This window comes from Crocodylus siamensis, chromosome 2 (genome assembly GCF_052110815.1).
Source record: "Crocodylus siamensis isolate JL-2025a chromosome 2, ASM5211081v1, whole genome shotgun sequence".
Taxonomy (NCBI): Eukaryota; Metazoa; Chordata; order Crocodylia; family Crocodylidae; genus Crocodylus; species Crocodylus siamensis.
This window is the reverse complement of record NC_143396.1, coordinates 286,012,546-286,035,386: the sequence shown is the minus strand read 5'-3', so window position 1 is coordinate 286,035,386 and position 22,841 is coordinate 286,012,546. Positions and strand designations below refer to the sequence as shown.

The following is a 22,841-nucleotide window of genomic DNA, read 5'->3' as shown; positions in this document are numbered from 1 at the left end:
GTTACTCCAGTTTGTGGGCCAATCTTTATTCTCATTTACAGCCATGAAACACCGTGGAAATATAAAAAGGGCACAAATAAGGTTAAAAATAAGTGTCCTTCAGCTGTTTTAAAACAAACAAAAGAATCCAATACCACATACTCTGCAAAAAAGAACCTAGCAAAACTAAGCAATGCAGCATAATGGCCTTGATTTTGAAAATGTCGGTCCATATTCGTCTTTCTGGCTACATCAGAGACTCAGTTTTATATTCTAAAAGCCAGCTTTTCCACCTGAAGTCTTCAGAAAGGATACTTTACTAGGATCATAGCCAGTCTGCAAATGGATCCAAATTCAGAATTTTTTCTGAACCCACCAATCGCTGGCCAACCGTACATATAACTGACTCTGCTGCGCAAAAAGACAGCCCACAAATGACATCGTATAAAAAATATGTTGTGCTGAATCCCAAGACACAGCTTGGCCTTTCCACATATTTAGACCCTGAGCTCTCAGTGGGTGGTCTAATTAAGGAACTGGCCACAACCTACACTTAAATTAAGACTAAGCGCCGACCTTCATTAAAAAGTCCAGTGATAACTGACAGTGCACAATATATTTTAAGTGCAATATTGACAGACCACAATATACTTTCATATAGGATGCATAATTCTATAGCCCGAGTGAGGAAATGCCTCTTAACCTTTCTTTATCAAAAGGAGAAAGCTGCTGGCAGATAATTTATTAATGCACCAAAGAATAATGTGGAAAAAATGGTCTCCTAATCTCTCAATGAATTATTCTGGATGACAGAATTTAATGGATATGCCGACCCCCAGGGAAGCTAACGAGTCTGAAAGATTTTCTACTCCTGTACCAGGTTTTCGGGGGGGGGGGGAGGAGGGGCATAGAGGAAATCACAGACAGGTTATGTTGACCACATCTTTGACAAACCCCACGGGTGCTCAGTCCCCAGCCCCCAGGCCAGGTCCAACCCCTGGCACAGATCATTCAGCCCATGGGGCTACACAATGTTAGCACTGTTAGGTGTGTAAGCATAGTTTCATACTTTCTAGGGTCGGAAGGAACCTAAACAGATCATTACGTCCAACCCCCTGCCCTGGGCAGGGGCAAGTGCTGGGATCATAATACCCTAGCCAGATATCTATCCAACCCCATCTCCAACCAACATGATTCACAAGGTAAACCCAGAGATTTCAAATAGGAATCGGCAGTGTTAAAACCATCTGGCCAGCCGTGATCTTTCTGCCTTATTCGCAACAGAAAACAGGTTGGGTGCACAGGGCGGCGTGGGGCCCCCAGATCCCTATCCTAGCACACAGGGCTGGATAGAGGCAGCATGGGGCTCCCAGAGCCCTCTCCCAGCACAGGACCTGGTAGGGGCAGCATGAGGCCTGATCCTGGACTGCAGGGTCCGATCTAGCCCGTGGACCAGCCCCACGCCCCTCATATGGCCCACCGGGCAAAAAAGGATGAGCACCACTGGTCTAACCAGTTCTTCATCACCAATATTGATCTTGAACAAGAGAAGTTTTCCATATATACATCAGTTGGATGTACTGCTCTTAGGTGGTCCAGACTGAGATGGAGGATCAGGCAAAGAGGAAGATCTGCGGCATTCAGCTAGCACCAGCATCAACGGGACTGCAGCAAGCTAATGCCTAGAAGCGCAGCCTGAAAACTGAATGACATTCCTAAGAAATCTCATTAATAGTTACAGGAAAAGAGGAGACTGCAGAACTCATGTTCATCTGAGCTCAGGTATAAGAGTAGATGACGGTTATAAACATTCGGTATCCCTTTTTCCACTGCCATTTTTCAGTCTGCTGCAAAGCAAGCAACTTTGCAGGAATAACTCCTACCCTTCCTCTGGCCACTAATGTTGAAAGGACTGGTAGCCCTGTGATTATCAAACCATTGCTTGCACAGTTCTTCCCGTAGGTTAGTGATTCTCAGAGTGGCTTGAGAGCCTTTCAGGGGTGCCATGAGGTGCTTCACAATGTTAGGTGTGATTCACAAGGTAAACCAAGAGATTTGAAATAGGAAGTCACACTGCTAAAACCAGACTGACCTGTTGTGATCCTTCAGTTATTTGCAACAGAAAAATTGCTTTATTATTTTTTTCTGAATTCAAAAAACCCCAAACCACTGAAAACTAAAGGCTGGCATTTTTTGAAGGGTGCCTTGAGTCTAACAGGGTTGAAAACCACCGTCTTAGGTCTTTATCACCTAACCTAGGATGGAGAGAAGTTCTACTCACCTCGTATGTAACAGAAATTCCTATTCAAAAGTATCAGGCTCCATACAACTAGGATCTCAGAAGCCATTCAAAAGCCCAAAAGATTTCCATCTCTTTCAACTGAATTTTTTGACGTGATCAAAAACTGAAATATTTCAAAAGGAGTCTTTCCATCAAACTTTACATGGGCTTTGGATCAGGCACTTTGAAGAACAGAAAAACAAAAACCCTACGAGGATGATAAAGTCTAGACACTACAATATATTTCTCCCGTCTGATCCAGCGGAGCTAAGCGCCTTCCCTTGATCTAGCTGACATGATCAAAGCCATTGACATCCCATTCAGAGTCCGCCTGAAACTTTAGCTTCCAAATGTGCAAGTTATTTTAAAAATCGAAACCAGGCCGACCCTCTTGTTCTTTTGCATTTTATGAGGCAAACTGGGGGTGCACCCCAGGCTTTTCCCCCTGCATCTGGATCTGGCCAGCTGCCTTGCATTTCGGTAACGTAGCTAAGATCTTGGACCGTGACCTTGTGACAGCATCTCTAGAAGTGAACATGTGCAAATGTCCAGATGTGGCTACAAGAGCAAACCTGAGATCAATGTGCCAACACAGGGGGTGTCACTTGTGAGCTATTCCATTTCAAGAGGCCGAGCCCCCGACATTTGGGCTTTTTGGCAAAACTTCTGGAGACTGGGCTGGGGATGAAATCTTTTCTCCTTTAGAGCCACCTTGATTTGCAATACTGTTTCTCAACCCTTTTTAGCTGGGTGTCATATTCTTTCGATGTGACAAAACGTCACCAACCCACTTATATTTGCAATGGGGGAATCAAGAGTCTACCAGTCCTAAGCCTAAAATTCGTGTCTGGCTGTCTTTGGTCTCAGTTATTATCGCATTACCCAGACTAGCTTTTAACACCAGCTGTTTATTTTTTATGTCCTTCAATTCCCTTTTTTAATCCCTATTGATATTTTCAACCTATCTTTTGCCTCTCTCAGCAGTGCCCCTTTCCCCCTGTCCCTTTCCTTTGTATTTAAGAGTTCACCCTGATTTTAAATGCCTTTGATGGTATCTGAGGTATACGAAAGTTTGTGCTTCTGAACCAGTTAGTGTCTAAGGAGCCACCCTGCCCTGCCTGACTTCAGGTTAATTGCTAAATACCTTCCTACTGTCCTCAGTGCAAAACAGCTTAAGTGGTACATTATTATAAAAGGATTTCCTAGGCTGGATCACGTAATAGGATGAAATGTTAGTGTTATGACCATTGTCAAGTAGGCAGAGCAAAGGATATTTTTTAACAACACACCAAGAAATGATGTTGGGAAACAAGGTGTTTCAACAGAAACTGTGCCCTAGCCTCTCAAGGGAGTATTTCACATGCGGACAGGGTGGCACCTGATGAATACAGCATTCATCATAGTATCTGATGAAGTAGGCTGTTGCCTAAGAAAGCGCATGCCTCTCTGAGCTAGTCAGTCTCTAAGGTGCTATCCGCCCTGTCTAATGCCAGACTTCTGACTGACACCGATTACCTCCTCTACATATGGACAGAGCAAGGATAGCACATACTTGGCACGGCAGAATAAGGGTATATATGCAGGGATATGCCATTTGCTTTGGAGTCTGGAGGTTTTCGTGCCTGCTGTACTCCAGTCCCAACGGCCTTTTTCAGCCCGCTGATCCTGGCACACGGCTGGAATCTGGGCTCTCCAAGTCATTATTCCCCGTTTGACCTTACTACTTGATCCCATTCACACAACGCCATCCAGTTGAACACCACTTTGAACATATACACAACTATTTTTAATGGGAAAGCTGCTAAGATCGAGCTCGGAAAAGTTAAGCAACCGAGTCAAGGTTACAATATTCATCCTTCCCCTTTCCCCCCAACTTTCGCTCCACTTCCCTATCCCTATTGCTCTCCCCACTCCACTGTAGCTACCAAATCTTACCCAGTCTCCTTCTGCTCCCCACCCTGAAAATGTCAGAGGAAGGAAAGCTCCAAACATGCGTCCGTCATTCTTCAAATTTTGACCAATACAGGAAAGGAGGAAATCCTCATGTCTTTTGTTTAAATAGAAGTTCAAAAGCTTCATGACAGCTGATTTACAGGGTGCTCTGCCCCAAGCAGTAGCCTGGTTTATGGCTGGAGCCAGACCCACAAACAATTCAAGGTGATGGCCTCTCCTCTTTAAAAAAGTTCATCTTAAAGCTTACATCTCAGAAAAAAAAGCTTGCTTCCTAACACGCGCAAGAAGGGGTTAAGGCCCCCAGGGGCCCACAAAGCAAGTCCCAAGGCCTGTTATGTTGTTGGTCCCGGAGGGCTGGGGAGAGGGTGCATACTTCAAAAATCAACTCAGGCAAGTTCTCAAAAGAGAAATCAGACATGAGAAAGTCACCTATTTACATGAAAGCTGAAAGAAACTTCACTTTTTCCTTATTTCCCTCGCAGCCAGTTTCCTGAGGTGATGCACAGCCGCTCAAACATACCGACCCAAGGCAGGGGTGTCAAACTCAGCCCACCTCCTCCATGCTGAATCCAGACTGTAAAGGTCCTTGGGGGGGTTGACGATGGCGGCAAGAGCTGATGTTGCTCATCCTCCCGCTGCCAACGAGCACTCCCAGCAGAATTCGGCAGCTGGCCTTACCCCTCCACCATTCACCCCATCCCCAAATTTCAAGCCTTCCCGTGAATTTGCAAGCCATACAACACAGTTCCACAAACTGGATCCGATTCACTTTGAAGAACAGAATGGATTGGATACGATTCACAGGCCACAAGTTTAGCCCTCCTGCTGTACAGGGTTTTGAATTTAAAGAGGATGTGACATGGAGGAAGCCGACATCGGCTCACAAGGAAAGCTGGACCACTGGCCAAAGAAAGCAAGATTACTTCATTCACTGTCAATTAACATGGCTGAGGGCTGGCAGACAAGGACACTGGATTACGGTGCACAACAGACATGCACCAGCTAAGTTTGCTTTGGGAGTGAACTCTAGAGGCGGATTCATTTAACTGAGAGCCTCCTTTCCAACTTGGTCCTGCTGTAAATTTGACATTTTACTGCCTGATAAGCACCCATAAAGGCTTAATTGTTTTCTTCTCCTCTAAGATACTTCCTTATTTGTTGCAGTTTATTAGCCACTTTTCTCTCAGTGTAACTCGCATCTCGCCTGCAGATACGGGTCTGTAGCAGTAGATGCTCTCACATTTCAAAAATCCTAAAGAGGAAGGCTGGAAAGCGATCGTACATTTGCCGCTCTAGGCGCACTCATTTGAATTCTTAACCCAAGGCAAGCTCCTAAGAAAGCGCACTGTGCATTAGAAGCACTGGGATCTCTTGCCAGAAACGATTATCATACAGAAAAATTGTTTTAGAGCAAGTATAGTTTCTAATGGGAGCTAAAGGAAATGCACAAGTTCAGAAATACTATACAACTGATCAAGAGGAGAGTATAACAATATCACTCGGGCATACAGGGATGAATACAGAAAGGCCAAAGCGCAACTGGAGTTGCAGCCAGCAAGGGATGTGAAGAGTAACAAGAAGGGTTTCTACAAGTGTGTTAGCATAGCAACAAGGTGGTGGTCAGGGAAAGTGCAGGTCCCTTACTGAATGGGGGAGGCAACCTAGTGACAGATGAGGAAAAAGCTGAAGTGCTCAATGCCTTTTTTACCTTGATCTCTGCAGGCAAGGTCAGCTCCCGGACTACTGCACGTGGCAGCACAGTTTCGGGGGGAGGTGAGCAGCCTTCGGGGGTGAAAGAACAGGTTTAGGGACTATCTAGAAAAGTGGACGTGTACTAGTCCATGGGGCCACATGGGATGCATCTGAGGGTGCTGAAGGAGTTGGCTGAGGTGACTGCAGAGCTGCTGGCCATCATCTTTGAAAATTTGTGGCGATCGGGAGAGGTACTGGATGATTGATTGGAAACGGGCAAATACGAGGTTTGATCAAAAAGTTCTAAGACTTGATGTTTGGGGTATTGTTCATCAGGAATTTGTACCGAGTGGTCAGACAATCACATCAGGCCTTTTATAAAGAAGTTTTGATTCGGTTGAGGGATAAAGTTAGAAGAAACCACCGTGAGCTGTGTGAAAATGGTTGATGGTTTCTGTACCATGACACTGCTCCTTCACACACTGCTGTCTCCATTCAAGAATTTTTGGCTGAAAAAAAACATTCCTGTGATACCACACCCTCCGTATTCACCTGACCTTGCCCCATGTGATTTTTTTCTGTTCCCAAAAATCAAAATGAAGCTGAAAAGGGAGGAGATTTGATGACATTCCAGCCATCCATACGAATGTGAAAGCCGAACTCAAAAAACTCACAGCTGAAGACTTCCAGCATTACTTCCGGAAGTGGCAGAAACGTTGGGACAAGTGCATATCATCTGGGGGAGATTACTTTGAAGGGGACAGCTCATAAAAATGTTGTTTGTACACTATTCTTTAAAATAAAGGCTAAGTCTTAGAACTTTTTGATCACCCTTTGTACATTGCCCATATTTAAAGAAAGGGAATAAGGAGGATCCAGGAAGCTACAGAGCAGCCTCACCTAAGTCGCTAGAAAAATTATGGAAGAGATCCTCAAAGAATCAATTTCTAAGCACTTGGAGAAGAAGGTGATTCAAAACAGTCGCATGGATTCACCAAGGGCAAGGGCCTGGATCAACCAGATTGCCTGCTATGCCGAGATGACTATTCTGTGGATGTGGGAAAAGCAGTGGACATAATATACCTTGACTTTACCAAGGCTTTTAATATGGTCTCCCACAGCATTATTGCAAACAAGCTGAGAAAGTATGGGTTGGATGAATGGACTGTAAAGTGGACAGAAAACTGGTTGGACGGTCAGGCTCAGTGGAAAACAATTAAATGGCTCAATGTCTAGATGGCAGCCAATATCAAGTAGAGTGCCCCAGGGACCGGTCCTGGGGCTGGTTTTGTTCATTAACAACCTGGAAGATGGCATAGGAGTGCACCCTCAGCAAGTTGGCAGATGCTACTAAGCTGGAGGGTAGGGCTAGGATTCAGAGTGACCTAGACAAATGGGGGGATTGGGTCAAAAGGAATCTCATGAGGTTCAACAAGGACAAGTACAAAGTCCTGCACTTAGGATGGAGCAATACTATGTACCGGTACAGGCTGGGGGTGATTGGCTGGGCAGCTGCTGTGCAGAAAAGGCCTTGGGGGGTGACAGTGGACAATAAGCTGAATCTGAGCCAGCAGTGTGCCCTCGTTGCCAAGAAGGCTAACGGCATCCTGGGCTGCAGTGGTAGGAAAGCTGCCAGCAGAGTCTGCACTGGTGAGGCCACATCTGGAGCACTCTGTCCAGTTCCGGGCCCCTCACTACAGAAAGGATGCGGGAAAGCTGGAGGGCCCAGCAGAGAGCAATGAAAATGTTTGTGGGGCTGGGGGACATGAGTTATGAGGAGAGGCTGAGGGAGCTGGGCTTAGTCAGTCTGGAGAAGACTGAGAGGGGATTTGATAGCAGCTTTCAACTACCTGAAGGGGAGTTTGAAAGAGGATGGAGCTGGACTGTTCTCAGTGGCGGCAGATGACAGAACAAGAAAATAGGGTCTCAAGTTGCAACAAGGGAGGTTCGAGTTGGATAGTTGGAAAAACTCTCTCACTAGGAGGGTACTAAAGCACTGGAACAGGTTACCTAGAGAGGTGGTGAAATCTCCATCCTTGGAGGGCCCAGACTGACAAAGCCCTGGCTATAACGATCTAGTTAGGGACAAGTCTTGCTACGAGGAGGAGGTTCAACTACATGACCTCCTGACATCCCGTCCAACCCTAATCTTCTGTGATTGCAAGATAGATTTGGCCCCAAGGAAGAAACCAAAACTGATCCGTTCCAATATGAATTACTGCCACTACTGGAGTACTTTGGAGCTCTAGCCATAGGCCAGGCAGGACCCGAGTGAATGAAGCACTGTGCCAAAACAGAACTTAAAAGTAGTAGGAAGATGTTTCTAACAGGACCAACTTTCTTACTATGAGAGTGGGCAAACACTGGAATCGATGACCCAGGCAGGATGTAAAGTTTCTGTCCTTGGAAGCTTTAAAGCAGGTTAAAAAAAAAAAAAAAAAACTTGGCTGAGACAGCCGAGTCAGAAGTGATCCTGCCTGGAGCAGGGGCTGGACTAGATGTGGCCCCCTGAGGCCCATTCCAGTCCTTTACCTGGGATCCAGCCGCCTCACAGGTTTCAGTGCAGGCACCGCATAGGGATCTCACCCTCATTTCTGACGTTGAGATGGATTTCTCATCAGTCTGCCTGCTTTAGGGCAAGCACAGTGCGGCTCAGGTTGTCAAGAAGAGATTACCCTGTGTAATCTGTAGATAGAAATCACCCACGCAGAGGCCTCACACAGCTTCATGTGATCCCGCTCGCCTTACCCAGCCCTTGTGCTGGCCCTCTGGATATGGGGGTGTGTTGACCACAGGGGCAGGTATGCATTTCTGCATGATGGCTAGTATGAATTAGCATACAAATTACTGAGGTCTAGACAGCTCAGTAATAATAATTGCGGGGAGGGGGAATAAAAAATTATGCCCTGCACTTTATAGGAGATCAGTTTGTGCCAGTTCCTGCTACCCTCAAAACTCCAGGAGTGTATAAATACCATCAAGCAGAGCGAGCCCTCCAGCCCTGCTGGTGATACAGCATCCCAGACACTACGAACAGCAGCCAGCAACACACAGGACCAATGCCTGCAAGCACCTCACAACCGCAGGAGCCAAATCACCCCCCGTTTTAGCTCTAGCGAACAAAAGAAACAGAAAAGCAAGGGACGAATTCTGTGCATTTTCCACAAACGATTTAGTCACACTTCCTTCCAAATGGTTTCCCTTCCTGTCAGGACAACACGGGAGCAGATGCAGTCAACCGCTCTTTGGGCCACAACGTTCGAATGACACTGTCTTGTTATTTTAATCAATCAGGCTGCTCAAAAGCAGTCAGTACCACACCTGCCTCCTGCAGTGCTTTTCCCCGTTCACATTTTCCTGTTTCCCAGCATTATTTTTCATTTCTTCCTTGTTGCTGTGTGTGAATAGCGACACCCACACATGCACGCACACTGCGTACACAGTTAAGTCAAATGCACAAATTAAACTGAAAAACAGCCCAGCAGAGTATAGCAAGATTTGACTCCAAGGAGCTCCATTACATATTGCTCAGCTCACAAAGGCAAGGCTCAGACACATACAGTCCTCTGATCTTTAAGAGCTGGTGTTATATATAAACAAGCTGGAGCACGACTCTGCCCTCACTGCTGCTGGGGTAAATCAGGAAGAGCTCTTGCGAAGCCGAAGGAGGAGTTACTCTAGATTACTCCTTTGCGACTCCCCAACAGAATCTGCTCCATTTTTTTCCTACTTACGTAAGCAGCGGGACAGACAACCTGAGGAAATCAGCTGCTGCCCTACATGATTAAGCGAAGCCGACACAGCCCGCTGACAGATAGATGTGCCCTTTGGAAACTCCAGAGCAAAAACAAAACAGACCATCGCTAATTATTACGATTAAATCCAGGAACTCAAATACCTGACTTAGCTGGACGATCGCCAGGAGCAAAGGTGATGTTTGCGTGTGCTGTCTGACACATGGCGGGGAGGAAGGAAGAGTCATAGCTTTTCTGAAACAGGCTTTTTGGTTTTCAGGCTTCACATGGTATGAGAAGTCTACCATACCCCGAAGCCTTTCTGCCTATTATTGTTAAAATTAGACCTCAACAAAAAATCTAGCGTATCGACTTAGAATTGCGTGACTCAACCGTCTGGCCATGTTTCTAATCCCATAATACAAGCCCTTTGCTGCAATCAGACTAGGATTTCTTTTGCCCTCTATAGTGAGTAGTCGCATACTTTTAAAGATTTTAAGTGAAAAAGAAATCAAGGAAGGACACAACAAAGATGTTCAGGACAGAGGACGCAGCACATTTTCTCCTCCGATACAAGCTGAAGCTACAGAGGATAAGAGTAGCTGAGGTCCACATGCAAGGATGCTCCAAGGCTTTGTGGAAGAGGAAGCAGGGGGGATTAGGAGGTCCCGCCATAGCCCAACCCTCTCTTGTGATCACAGAAAACAGAGGGTCTCATTTCTTAACTGTATTACAAGTAGCCCCTGCAGGATCCTTTACACTAGGCAGTGCATGGAGAGGTACGTTCATCAGACACCACTCTCCTTTGTTGGTCTCAGAGGACGAGCAAGTGCCCCCCTTTTCTGCCCCTCCATCTTCACCCCTATCCCAGCAAATACCACCGTGCTAGTGTGTTACTATTAGCAACAAAGCATTGAAGTCTCAGCCCCAACCTCTGTAATGGATCTGTTCAATTCCGCGCATGAGAGGGAGCCACTGTAGTTAAACGCCCAACCCTGTTCATACCTTGCTTTACGTAACCTGTCTTTTTAACCTGAACCAGTCAGTACTTGGAGGGGAAGGAAAACTCCCGAGAAAGAGCACCGCAGACAATCACGCTTGCAACTCAAAGTGACAACTTCATATCACTGCTCGTTTGCCGTGCATCAGTGCTTTCGGCCTTGTCTTGAGTTCCACTCTCCTGTCTCGTGTGATGGAGAGCAGTGTGGTGACTAGCTACCCTGTAACCAGCCTCAGAGAAGGACCTGCATGTCAGCCAGAGCACATAAAAATGAGCCTGTGATGAGTATGCACAGAGAAAATAGATGCACAAATTAAAGAGGCCCCAGCCAATCTATACGGAAGCACAGTCCTTCAGCAGTCAAGGATGTGACCCAAGCCCACTGGCAGCAGGGAAAGCTGTCAGTTGATTTCAGTGCACGTTGCATCATGCCCTGCAAGAGAAACTGTATTCTGGGCCAGAGCTGGAGACGCAAGAGCACTGCACTGGCACTAATCACTTCTAACATGCAAGGATGTGGGCACACGCTATTTTGGATTTCTCTTCTCTGCCATTTTGGATTTCTTTCCACAGTTCAACTACTTCTCATAGGACAGAGAGAAGTTTAAACCACATAAGCTTTAAAACAGAGAGAGCCAAAGAAGGCCGGTGCCAGAATGTGGGGTGCAAACCTGCCGTTAGATATAAAATAAGAGGACACATGCTAATGGCATAGTCCAACCTGCGTTCTCCTGGCCAAGTCTGCAGATGAAGCTCTGATCTTGCAGAGCCACGAAGAGACCTTTATTGCAAAGCTTCCCCGAAAGGGGTAGCTGTGGCTTATGCTCTCTGTGCTTCAGGGCCGGTCTGTCATAGGCCACTTCTGTACAGTGTATCCTAAATACATATGCCGGGTGTTTTATAAAGATGCATGTTCTGTAGCTTGCAAAAGCAGCATTAGGGAGGGATGAGGGACACTAATAAGAATTTTTAAATTGCTCTTGACAGGAAACACCGTGATGAAATATTGAAGTTACAAGTAACTGAGCCTTCCTAATGGTGTTATTCATACCCCTATTCTTGGGTTCAGTTCCTCAGTCTATAACATCCAGGAACCACTTGGCACACGAATGAATTCCTCAAGTTCCATATGCATACCTAGAAAAATTAGCTACGTATCTGCAATTCAATCCCCTTCCTCCAAATTCCAAAACGCAGCTTCAAGAGGGACAGAGAAATGTCAAAACCGTGCCTTGCATCCTTGGAGAGTAACTTCTCTCCCTAGGACTCTGCAGCACAACACAGAGCAGAGACGCACTGCGTGGAATATGTAGAGCAACTAAGCCTCTGAGGCATGAGCGTAGGATGAATTTATTGATTCATGGAAAATGCCTTTGGAAGTTACTTCATTCAGACAAACAGGGTAAGACAAAATGAGGGCTGTGTTACTGACCCAGCAGCAGCCATCTATGATGCCACGTGAGGTAAGCCTGGATCTCAAGTCCCACGCATCAAGCGATGTTCCCCCTAAGGTGTAGTGATCCGTGAGTGCCCCGCTTCGGTCCGTGCGCTCTGCCTCCCTGCCTTGCTGCAGCCTTTGAAAGCGGTCCAGCGCCATGTGCGTCCCACCGCTGGGCAGGCCAGGCACATGGCACAGCTTTCAAAGGCTGCAGCGAGGCACGGAGGCAGGGAGCAGGCAGAGTGCAGATCCCGCCCGCCCTCGTCCCGTGCAAAGATCAGGGGTTGGGCCACAGGCCCTCATCCCCCACCCTCCCGGATGAGCTGCCAGGCTCCAATTGCCCCGCGACCCAGCCGGGACATGGGGCGATCACAGCCTAGCAGCTCGTCCGGGGGCGCAGCACGGGGGAGCTGGTGAGGAACGTGCTCCCCTTCCCCAGTGGCGCATGCAGCAGTGGGAGCCACAGCTGCCCGCCCACACCCCTGGAAGAACTGCCGGGCTCCGATTGCCCCAGCCTGGCCAGGAACCCATTAACGGTGAACCGGCCCCTGGCCGGGTTGGATCATGGGTCAATCCCACAGTGCAGGAGGCGAGGCGAGAGGAGATGAGCAAATAAGGGCAGGCTCAGGCTCTTACTCCCTGGTCCTTGCTACCCAGCCCCTCTGCATGGAGGTAAGCACTGTAACAAATGCATTCAGTTTTGAAATGGGGTGCCGTTAATTAACACAACTTACGGAGGGAGCCTTGAGCCTAAATAGTCTAACAATCACTAGAGTATAAAGCAACGCTTGCCAATGTTCAAACGATGTGCTTGGCTGCATGCTTCAGCTAAACAGCGATTGATCCCAAGTGGGAAAGTGAGGGAATAAGGGGGAGAGAAGCCACCAGATAACAGGCTGCAAACAGCAAAACATGAGCTTGGAAGAGGAGCCGCCTTTGGGACAGAAATGCCACCAAAAAATTCTGCACCCGGCCCCCACAAAAAAACCCCCCAACCACCCAAACTAAACCAGCTGTCTGGAAGGTCACGCAGAGCCACCAGCTGAAGGAAACAAACCCTGTGGGATGGAGGACGGCTTGGGAAGAACCCTTCCGATGCAGCTGTAGTAATGTTTAGTAACAGCTAGCAATACACCCCAATAAATGCACGGGCTAAATGTCACTGCAGGATCAACTGAACGGGTCTTGACACAAGGCTCCATTTATCAGGCTTCTATGAGCAGCAGAGGACCCACAAAGGCAGATGCTCTGAATATAATAATCCAACGGCTTGTTATTCAGATTCAACTACTCTGGATGCTTCCAGTGTTTTGACTCGGACCTAAAACCCGTGGCTTTGTTTTGCCCATTTAGTTTGGTTCCTTCAGCTGTTTCTGCAGATGTCGCCTGCTGTTGCTCCTCACTTGCACGCACAGATCCTGTTGCTCAGGTTTGGTGGTGCTTTCAACCCAAGCTAAGAGTGAGAAGGTAGAGCCCAGGTTCAATTTGTATTCAGGATAGTAACCACCCACTTGGCCATGAGGACACAGGCTGGCAGGCAAAGATAGTTGGTGGTCACATCTCCTCGTGCAGTTGGGGCATGCACAATGAGGCATTTGGTCAGATCCACTTTGAAGAGGCATTTCTCAGATACAGTCTAAACTACATCTCGGCAGCCTCTCCTCTGCTCCTGAGGGGCAGAACTTCAACCAGCAGCGCTGAGCTCCCTGACAAGATCCAACCAATGCAACCCAACGCTGTTCGAGTATCCAAGCTCACAGTCCAGGATCGGACGACTGCCACATTTAACCTTTAAACAACAAGCAGTGGAGATAATGGGGCCCTGCTGATTTCTCTCTACCAGCCCAGATGCCTCCACTGTCTCCAGGTGGAGTGCTCTGGGGTGAGAGATGACAGTGTAGGCCCTTCTGTGCTGAAACGTGGCTTTGGGAAACATCCTGCAGGGCAGAGGAAGGAAACCACCCAGACCTACCCCCATTAACAACAGGCTTCTAGTTCAGGCAGCATCTAGCCAAGGGATGTGTCCTAGTTGCAGCCACTAGGGATCAAACGCTGGAGCACATTTCTTGTGTGGAAATACAAAGCCCCTAGGAACTGCAGTTGGCACCAATGTATTTCCCAGTGGACAGAAAACTAGGGATGTAAATATAGTTTTAAAAATGATCCATTTAATCTCCTCTACTTACATCAGTTAAACGGTTAACCGATAACACAGGCCTAGTTCTGGCTGAGGGCTGCAAACCCTGAACCAGCACCTGTCCCACTCTACCCTGCCCTGGGGAAAGGACCACAGCCGCCTGCCTAGAGCAGCACAGGGACCCGGGGGCCACACGCAGACCTGCTCGGACACAGCTGCTGCTGGGAGCCGGTCCCCAGGGTGGAGAGGGAAGGAGATGCAGCTAGCCCTGCCAGACAACACAGCTGCATGAAGCTGTGGGCAGCAGCAGCAGGCAAGGGGCGACTGGCGCACTGGAAAGGAAGGAGCAGACTAGCTATAGGTACTAGTACTATAGGTACTAGTCGTCCCCCGCCACCCCTTTCCCTCCTCCTTGCTCCTCCCTCCTGCCCTGCCAAGGAGCTTTCCCAGCCTGCTGCTGTTGCCTGCAGCTTCATGGGGACCGTGGCAGGGAGCACGACTGCAGCTGGCCCCAGCCCTGGCCCCTGGGCAGCCACGTGTCATCAGCAGCAGCAGGCAAGAGGCTGTCCCAGCCTACTCCTGCACCCGGAGAACAAGCGAGTACAGGCAGGGGCTAGTCCCCAGGAGATGCATGGTATCAGTTAACCATTTAAACAACAACATTAGGGGAGTTTAGACAGGTACTTAACTAGGGATGCAAATACCGATTCGTTGTTACCAACTGCTATTATTTCCACCGATGCCAGGGAACCTGTGGCTGGCAACTCCTGGTGGAAATCCTTACCAAAATGTAAAAACCAAACGATTTCTGTACCTGTCTTTGTAAGCAGCCTCTGGAACCATCATGCTTTGCATCCACAGGGTCCAGGAAACTTTTTACTAACAACAAAATACTTATTTATTTATTTATTTTACTGTTTGGCATTAAAGCCCTAAATTTGAACCAAAGGTTTAGCAAAAGAGTTACATTTACATTATGTGAAACCACATGTCAGTTTAAATTTGTCCAGGGTCCCCTGGTTCAAATTTGTCCAGAGTCTGGCAAAAGGGTTACATTTACATTATGTGAAACGTGTTAGTAAAGACGTGTCGGTAAAAAAAAAAGTTTGGTTATCAGTAAAAAGCGCTGGGTTTTTTTTGGTTTGTTAGGTTTTTGGTTTTTTTACTGTCCATCTGCAAAAAGTCTTGCATTGGGACCCCTGCTATACAGTAGCAGTGGTTTTATATTATTTGTCCTGTACCCTCAAGTTTCCCTTGCTCATCCCCAGACCTCTATACCCCTCCCCCGACTGCACCCTGCATCATGCTTCCCCCCTACCCCCCAGCCTGCTCACTGCTAGCCCTGTTCCCCCTTTCCCAGCACGGACCTCCGAAGGGCTACTGTCAGCTACTTGTGAAACAAGTGAAATCACAGGCAAAGGAGAAACAGGAGCAGAAAGAACACATGGCTTTGGAGCAAGGGCAGGGAGCTACAGAGAGTCTGGCGAGCCCCAGAAAAAGCTCCCTTCAAGGTACTGCCCTTCTGCTCAGAGACCAGGTAGCACTGCTGTGCTCTGTGTATCCAATGTTGCCAGCAGCTTCTTTCCAACCACCGAGCTTGAATGAAGCTCTGCTGGCTTCCTGTTTTTATGGACGGCAGAATTTTCTGACAGATTTTACTGACAGGCATTTTTAGGCTTGCTTTAATGGAGTTTCTGTAAATATGCAGACATTTGGCAACTCTGATCCCCTCCTACGCGACACTAGCAAGACTGACCGTCTCAAGGAAAAACCTCTTGGTTGCAAGAAAAGCCAGCAGAGTTTGAGTTAGAGGTTCAGAAACTGCTTTAGATGCAATGGAGGAAAAAGAAATTCCTACTGCCTGGTGCAAGAAAGCTTGCAATGAGACATACTGCCCTCTCAACTCACCCAGTACAAAGAGAACAAAGAAAGTGCCTGCACTCCCGTGATGTATCAACCCTAACCAAAAGTGACCTGGCCTTGCTAAAACAGACAAGAGAAACTCTGTGCAGGGCCCTGCCAGTAAATCAAGTCATGCTCCAAGGACAGTTCTGTCCTGACAGGGAGCAAAGGAACCATTTCATAGAGCAGTGGTTCCAGAGAAAGTTTCAATACTAAATGTCTCTCTCCCTCCCCACCCCAGAGAGACAGAGACCCGTGTCTCTCTACAAGCCAGCTCTTACTGAACTGGCACTTGATAAGATGAGAGAATAGCAAAGATACCTCCTCTTTCTTCAGCAAGTAGATAACTAGAGAGAGATGTGCTCAGATGAGTGTTTTCAACTGCAATTTTGAAGAAAACTTCCCCACCTATAAACATGGAATTTACTCATTAATGCAAGGCAACCTTGAAGAGACTCTTGCCTGTGATCTGAGCCACTAGCAGGGAAAGACAACAATACACCAAGGACACAGCATTGTGGTCCTGTGGATTTTGCTTTACTGTCCCCCCTGCAAAGACCAATGTAGCATCCCATTCTAAAAACAACACCGTATCAGCATACAGCGGTCACCATTCAGAAGTCAGCATTTGCACACAGCAAGGGCAGGGGTAATCAATAGGCCAGTGATTATAACACACACACAAGGTGCATCTCCAATACCACAGCTCCCCCTCCACTGCAGACTTGGAGCAGGAAATGGCTGTGGGCGGCCAGCTGTTGGCAAAGGCAGACTGGTCCATGTTTACCAAGTCAAAGTGGCCAGAGCCCATTGTTACAAACATGGAGAAGTGCTGGCACATGGGAAGAGGCACAGGTGTTTCCTTCTGGCAACCTGTGTTCCCCAGGTGACGTGCAAGCGGAAATAAAGTTGGGCTTATGAAATCCCGTTGGTAACAAAAGTAGTGTGCACACAATGCGCTGGATGAAAACAAATGCACCCGTACCGAGTCCCACTGACTTCACAGGCTCTGCTTTGAACCAGTTTTTCTTTTACAGGGTGCTAAAGGCTCTTTCTTCACCCAGCAGCTGGGGTGAAGCAAAAGCTTTGCTGCTCTTGCAGCTGCCAGGCCAAGTCTCAGCTCACGGCTCCTGCAAGTGATCCCTTCCACCAGCATTTCAGAGGCACATGGCCAGTGTGGATGCATGGCCAATAGACACCGATGGCTGAACAGCAGAAAGCTGCACGCTTCACAACCTGCTGACTACAGCTCCACTGGCAAGGCTCATTATGCAGCTGCCTCTCCTTGATAGTTTAACATGGGCAAGGGAATGGGGGACAGGAGGACAGATTATCTGAACTGGGACAGTTGGTCAGAAAGAGAGGCCCTGATTCATTAAGCACTCAATCACGTGCTTAGCCTTAGAAGCAAAGTCAGAGTCCCCTTGAAGGGAAAGGCTGGGAGTTTTCAAAGACAGCCCTAGTGCTTCCTATTCAGGAGGGAGTTGGAAGCCCTACAGTCAGGTGCTAATATTGGGAAATCGCTAGGAAAACATCTTTATATAGTGCCTAGCACAATGGGCTCCTGGTCCTTCCCCGGGCTTCTCAGATGGTAACGCAATACCAAAGAGGTTTACATTTTTCACCAACTGTGCTGTTTAATCACACGCTGGTAAGAAAGTTTCTAAATTTCAAGCCTGCAGCATAATTAAATATGTATGATAGCATCTTTCTCTGATGTACCAACCAAGTTAGTCATCTTTACACAGTCCAGGTGGTCTTGTCACACTTCTACTGACGCCTCTGCTGCAGTAATGCAATCCAATGTTACATGCATTTAATACCCACGTCATAGGAAGCACAATATTCATATTCAGAAAGTTTTAAAAGTCAAGAGACACCATTAGCGCATCAGGTCTGATTTTCTGTCTATCGCAGGTCATTGCATTCACTTACTCACCTGTGTCTTGACCCAACTGCATACATTTGGAGGATGTGCTTTAGCCAAAGAAAAATCCAGGCTTGACTTCAAGGCATCAAGAAAGGGAGAACTTCCCTGGATTATTCATGCTATGGCTAAAATCCACCTCACTGCCAGAGATCTGGGCTTTATTCCTAATGTGAATTTTTCCAGTTTCAGATTCCAGCCATTGGTTTGTTGCTAAATTAAAGAGCTTTTTAATACCTCGTCTTCTCTCTCTTTCTCTGAAGGTCTCATACACTGTAATCAAGTCGCCTCTCAATTTTCTTTGAGAAGCCAGCCAGCCAGAAGCCTTTAATTCTCAGTACGAGGCATTTTCTCCAGCCCTTAAATCATTTGTGCCTCTTTTCTGTACTCTCTCTAATTAGCCAACATCATTTTTAAATATGCAGACACCAGAATGGCCTGCTGTGTCCCCGGGCTGGTCTCACCAAAGTCTGATACAAGGGGTTTCATAATCAATTCCCTGCCTCTACTCACTGCTTTCCTTGTTCACACATCTAAGGATTGAATTAGCCCTTTTTACCCTTGGGCGCTGGCGCTGTGTTTTGTCCACTGCAACCCCTCAAACCCTGTCCAGAGTCACTGCTCTCCGGGATACAGCCCTCGCTTGTCATCCTCATCATGACGTGTGAAATGATACATTTCAAATTAGCGGCGATTTTAGATGTGGGAACTGACCTTCGTTACTAGACCTGAGGTCTGAAGAACCCCACTCAAAATACCTCCAACCAGACATTATTAAAACTCACCTGCAGTCAGTGTAGATTAGAGAGGAGCATCTGACGTAGTAAGGCCTCCGCCTATGAAAACGGATGCTTTTTGGAACCGGTTAGTCTTTCAGGTCTCAGAAAGATACGGACTTGGTTTTAAACATTATGAATTTGGAACTGAGAACGCATTTAGAACGGACTGAAAGATGCGATGCATGGTTTTCCTTCTTAGTTTGTTAAGATTTGCTGGTCTACCGTGAACCACCTTGTATATTCAGTACTGGCAGTAGGGAGAGGGACCCGTTTAATTGTTTAATCTTGATTGTTGAATTTGTGATGGCTTTGTAGTGATTTTCCTTTGATGAAACTGAACTCTATTTAAAAAAAAAATGGCAACATTAGCTTGGACACCCATGTGGTAAATTCTGTATCATTCGATATCTTTGAATTGATATCGCTTGATATCTCCAGGGGGTGGTGCAGGCACCTACCCTGGAGATCTTCCAAAGGAGAGTGGAGGCACACCTTGCTGGGGTTATTTGACCCCATCAGTCTTTCCTGCCTGGAGCAGGGAGGCTGGACCCGATGATCTCCTTCCTTCCAGCCCTAAACTTCAGTGAATCTGTGCGCCACTCTGCCCTGCTTTCTGCCAATACAGATAAGCAACGGATATTGCATCACTGGAAGTTCGCTGCAGCAAGGCTCCCAGCAATTATTTGTTTAAATGAGAAAGGTTCCCCCACCACACCACCACACACATCCTGCATGGGAAGGGAAAGACTCTTTGCAACCCCCTACATGTAAATCATTGTGGGGGTGCTGCTTTGACTCGCATCCTCCGTAGGAGAAATTTCCCCTAGCATGTGTTGGTTCAGTCTACTGTGTGCCTTCTCATATCTCACTCGGGCATGTAGAGATAAGGACTTGGCCCATGTAAGCAAACTTCATAGAATAAACTGCTGCACTTGCAAAAAAAAAAAAAAACCAAGAGAACCAAAGTTCACTTCCTCGCGAGCAGTCCAATTATAGAGCAATAGCCGCGTCTCCTGCTGTGACTGAAGATCACTGGGGAGAGGCACGTCTAGGCCAGCTTGGGCAGGGTTTGATGATATTCTGGGTAGTACAGCAGCTGCTGCTACAGACTACGGCTATTCCCTGCCGTTACTCACAAAAGGGGCAGGAGGGAGCACCAGCGGGAAGCTTTAACGAGGACGCTGAGCACAGATTCAGCTTCAGGAATAGTACAGACAACGCAAGAACTGACTTAAGGAAAAGCCACTTCACTGCCCAGGCTGAGCAAATCCCTTCCTACAGGAGTGCCGAGAAGTTGGCATGCACAAAACCCAGCTCTCCAAACCGTGGCTAAAGCATGAGGCCACGGCACAGACCTCTGCCATCCTGATGGCCCTTCCTCCACTCTGCGAGCCCAAGCAATTGTTGCGCCAGGTGCAGAACAAGCTGGGCACCAAGTCTCATTTTGATTTCATACTGGGGCACTGCATTTCCTCACTCGGAGCTAGCCCAGAGACTTGTTCCTACCGCTATACTGGGAGCTGAGTCACTGGGTTGTTCCTGCTGAGAGCCCTTGGGTTTCAAAACGGATCGTACTGTATTATAAGACTAGAAACATGGAAGCCAGGTGTCTCAAACCGAGCTCCTAAATAAGATTTCAGGTACCTATAAAATGAACAGGAGGCTATTTACAAAAGTACATACCTAACTACACACTGAAGAGACCAGCTGTCTGAACAAGGGGCCTAGTCTTTAAATAATTAATCCTTTCAGAGCCACGGGACGCACATCAGCTCCGATACACGGATGTTTCATAGCAATCCGTGCACCTAATAGAGAGGAATCTGTTCTCGCTCTGCACCGAGCAACCTTCGTCATCTTGCCGCCAGCGTGGTCTTGCAGGAAGGCAAGGCTGGGGATGCTGGGCAAGGCCACATAGAAAGACAGGCTTGCTCTGTGTGCGCAAACTGAATGCCATTTCATCATGACAGCCAGGCTTTCCTTAGCGAGGGCACACCACCAACACTGCCTACAGACAGGGACTGAGACTTATAACCCACAGCATTTTCAAAGCCACTCAGTCTAAGTCAAAGTTGAAACAAGGCTAGGTTAAGAAGTGGTTTCAAAGTGGGGCACCATCCAAAACGCAGAGGTTTCGGGACTGCGCACATTATTGCAGCGAAGCCTTGAGTCGATGCTTGGAGAACGTGAGGGCTGGTCACACAGGATGCCTGTACACGTGCTCCTTTGTGTTCGATTAGAGCGCTCCAAGCATTGTGTGTATTAAGACCCCATGCTTTATCTAACTCTCCTTCAACGAGGGTTCAGTGAAGCACCCCGTAGCATTTTAAAGTGTGTGCAGGCGTAATGCATTGTCCCAGCGTTACAAGAACCAGCTTGCACCGAGTCCCCTGGCCATTTTTTAATGCATAGGGGCATAATACGTGATGTTACAGCGTTTTAATTAAAGCGGCTGCTCAGAAACCGCTCTAGTTAAAACACTCCCTCCTCCAACCACGTGAATACGCAGCCAAAATACCCCCAGGATCTACCACCCCATGAAGAGAACCACGTGAATCCCAAGTTCTTATACTGTGTTCTCCTTTCTAATAACCAAGTACTTTTGGGTGGTTCATTCCCAGAGTCAAACAGATTTTGGTTCCCTGCCTCAATTCAAATGGAGGTATCCATAAGAGCAGCTCACTAGGCCGGGTCCTCTCTTGCACAAGGGTGTTGAGAGGGTGGAACAAGACTGGTGGGGAAACACCCAGAAAGAAACATCTGATGTGCCGAGTTCCCCAGGTGCCGGGGTGGGGGTCCGCGTTGTATTGCTCTCCTTCAGCAATGCCGGGACAATCACCTGGGTGGCATTTTCAAGACTCGTGTCAAAAGATGCCGATTTAATCTGAGCTGACCCCTCTAAGGGTGCGTGCGCATGTGACAACTTGCAAATGCAACACAATGCATTTTATTTAACATTCATATGCAGCCAGAAGGAGAGAGGACAGTCCCAGGACTTCATGCTGAAACGACTGAAAAATCATGGCTCAGGTCTGCAAAGACAAGTCAGCAAGTCCCGGCCTACTTCAGAGAGGTGGGGGTACGCAAGGAGAGAACCTCTCCCCCGAAGAACAAGAATTCGATGAAACTGTCTCACCTGCTTTATTTATTTTTTTAACCCTTTTGAGGAAGAGATTTGTTGTATGCCTGGACTTATTCAAACACTCCTGTTAGAGCAATGGGCCACAAGAGCAGGAAGATCAGACCCAACATCCCACTGCCTCCCATCACCTGCAAGCAGATCTCGGTAGCGAATGCTACTCAGACACATGTAGGTGTTATTAGCATGGCCTGATCCTTACTAGATCTAGGAATACCCAGATGCTCTCTCTCCCCCCACCCAAATACCTCAATAACTGTGAGCAAAGTCTTATTGCTCCCTGAAGCTCCTCAGTTACACCTGTTCATCCTTATCTTTCACATGCCATAGTTAGGTTACTTGTTTCTTGGGCTGGTATTCTGATACTTCCATCTGAACAGAGACAACATCTTTTCCTGAGTTTCTAAACTTTCACTCAAACCTCATTTTAATTCCCCAAACTACCCCGCTCCAATAAGCTTCTCTCAGAAGTGGTTTGCTCCCTTCAAGACAGCCAACAATGACTTCCGTTAAGAGATACTCCAATTTCCAGCTGTCACTTCAACTTTCTGGACAAGTCCCGATGCAACTTGAATTGGAAGAGACAGAGCAGTGAAAGCTCAGCAGGAGCACTGACATACCAGAGAGCATTTAAATAGAGACAGGCATGTATGTGATTTATTCTAATTGCTTAAGGAAAGGTTTGGGTTGGATATTAAGAAATAATTATCAAGTATAACACTTGCACATGCTGTACACAGACCATTACCAGAAGATCGTCCCAAGAGCATCCCTCACTTCCTTGCCATAAATGCTGCATATGCTAAAATTTCTTTAAGGGACTCCAATAAAAAGCAGGTATTCTGCTACGCAGAATTCCATCAGAAGGAAAAAAGGAAAA

The 22,841-nt window shown here is 47.3% G+C and overlaps 1 protein-coding gene across 2 annotated transcripts in view; it reads right to left on the bottom strand.

Annotated features, from left to right (window-relative positions):
• DAAM1 (dishevelled associated activator of morphogenesis 1) overlaps window positions 1–22,841 on the bottom strand; it is a 178,419-nt gene that overhangs the window by 138,532 nt on the left and 17,046 nt on the right. The window contains exon 1 of one of the 2 annotated variants that reach the window (XM_090034297.1): window positions 18,829–18,847. The exons of the other annotated variant lie outside the window; for it this stretch is intronic. The gene's annotated coding sequence lies outside the window, so the exon portion shown is untranslated. Of the gene's footprint in view, window positions 1–18,828; window positions 18,848–22,841 lie in introns of those variants that run through there. 2 annotated transcript variants of the gene reach the window in all.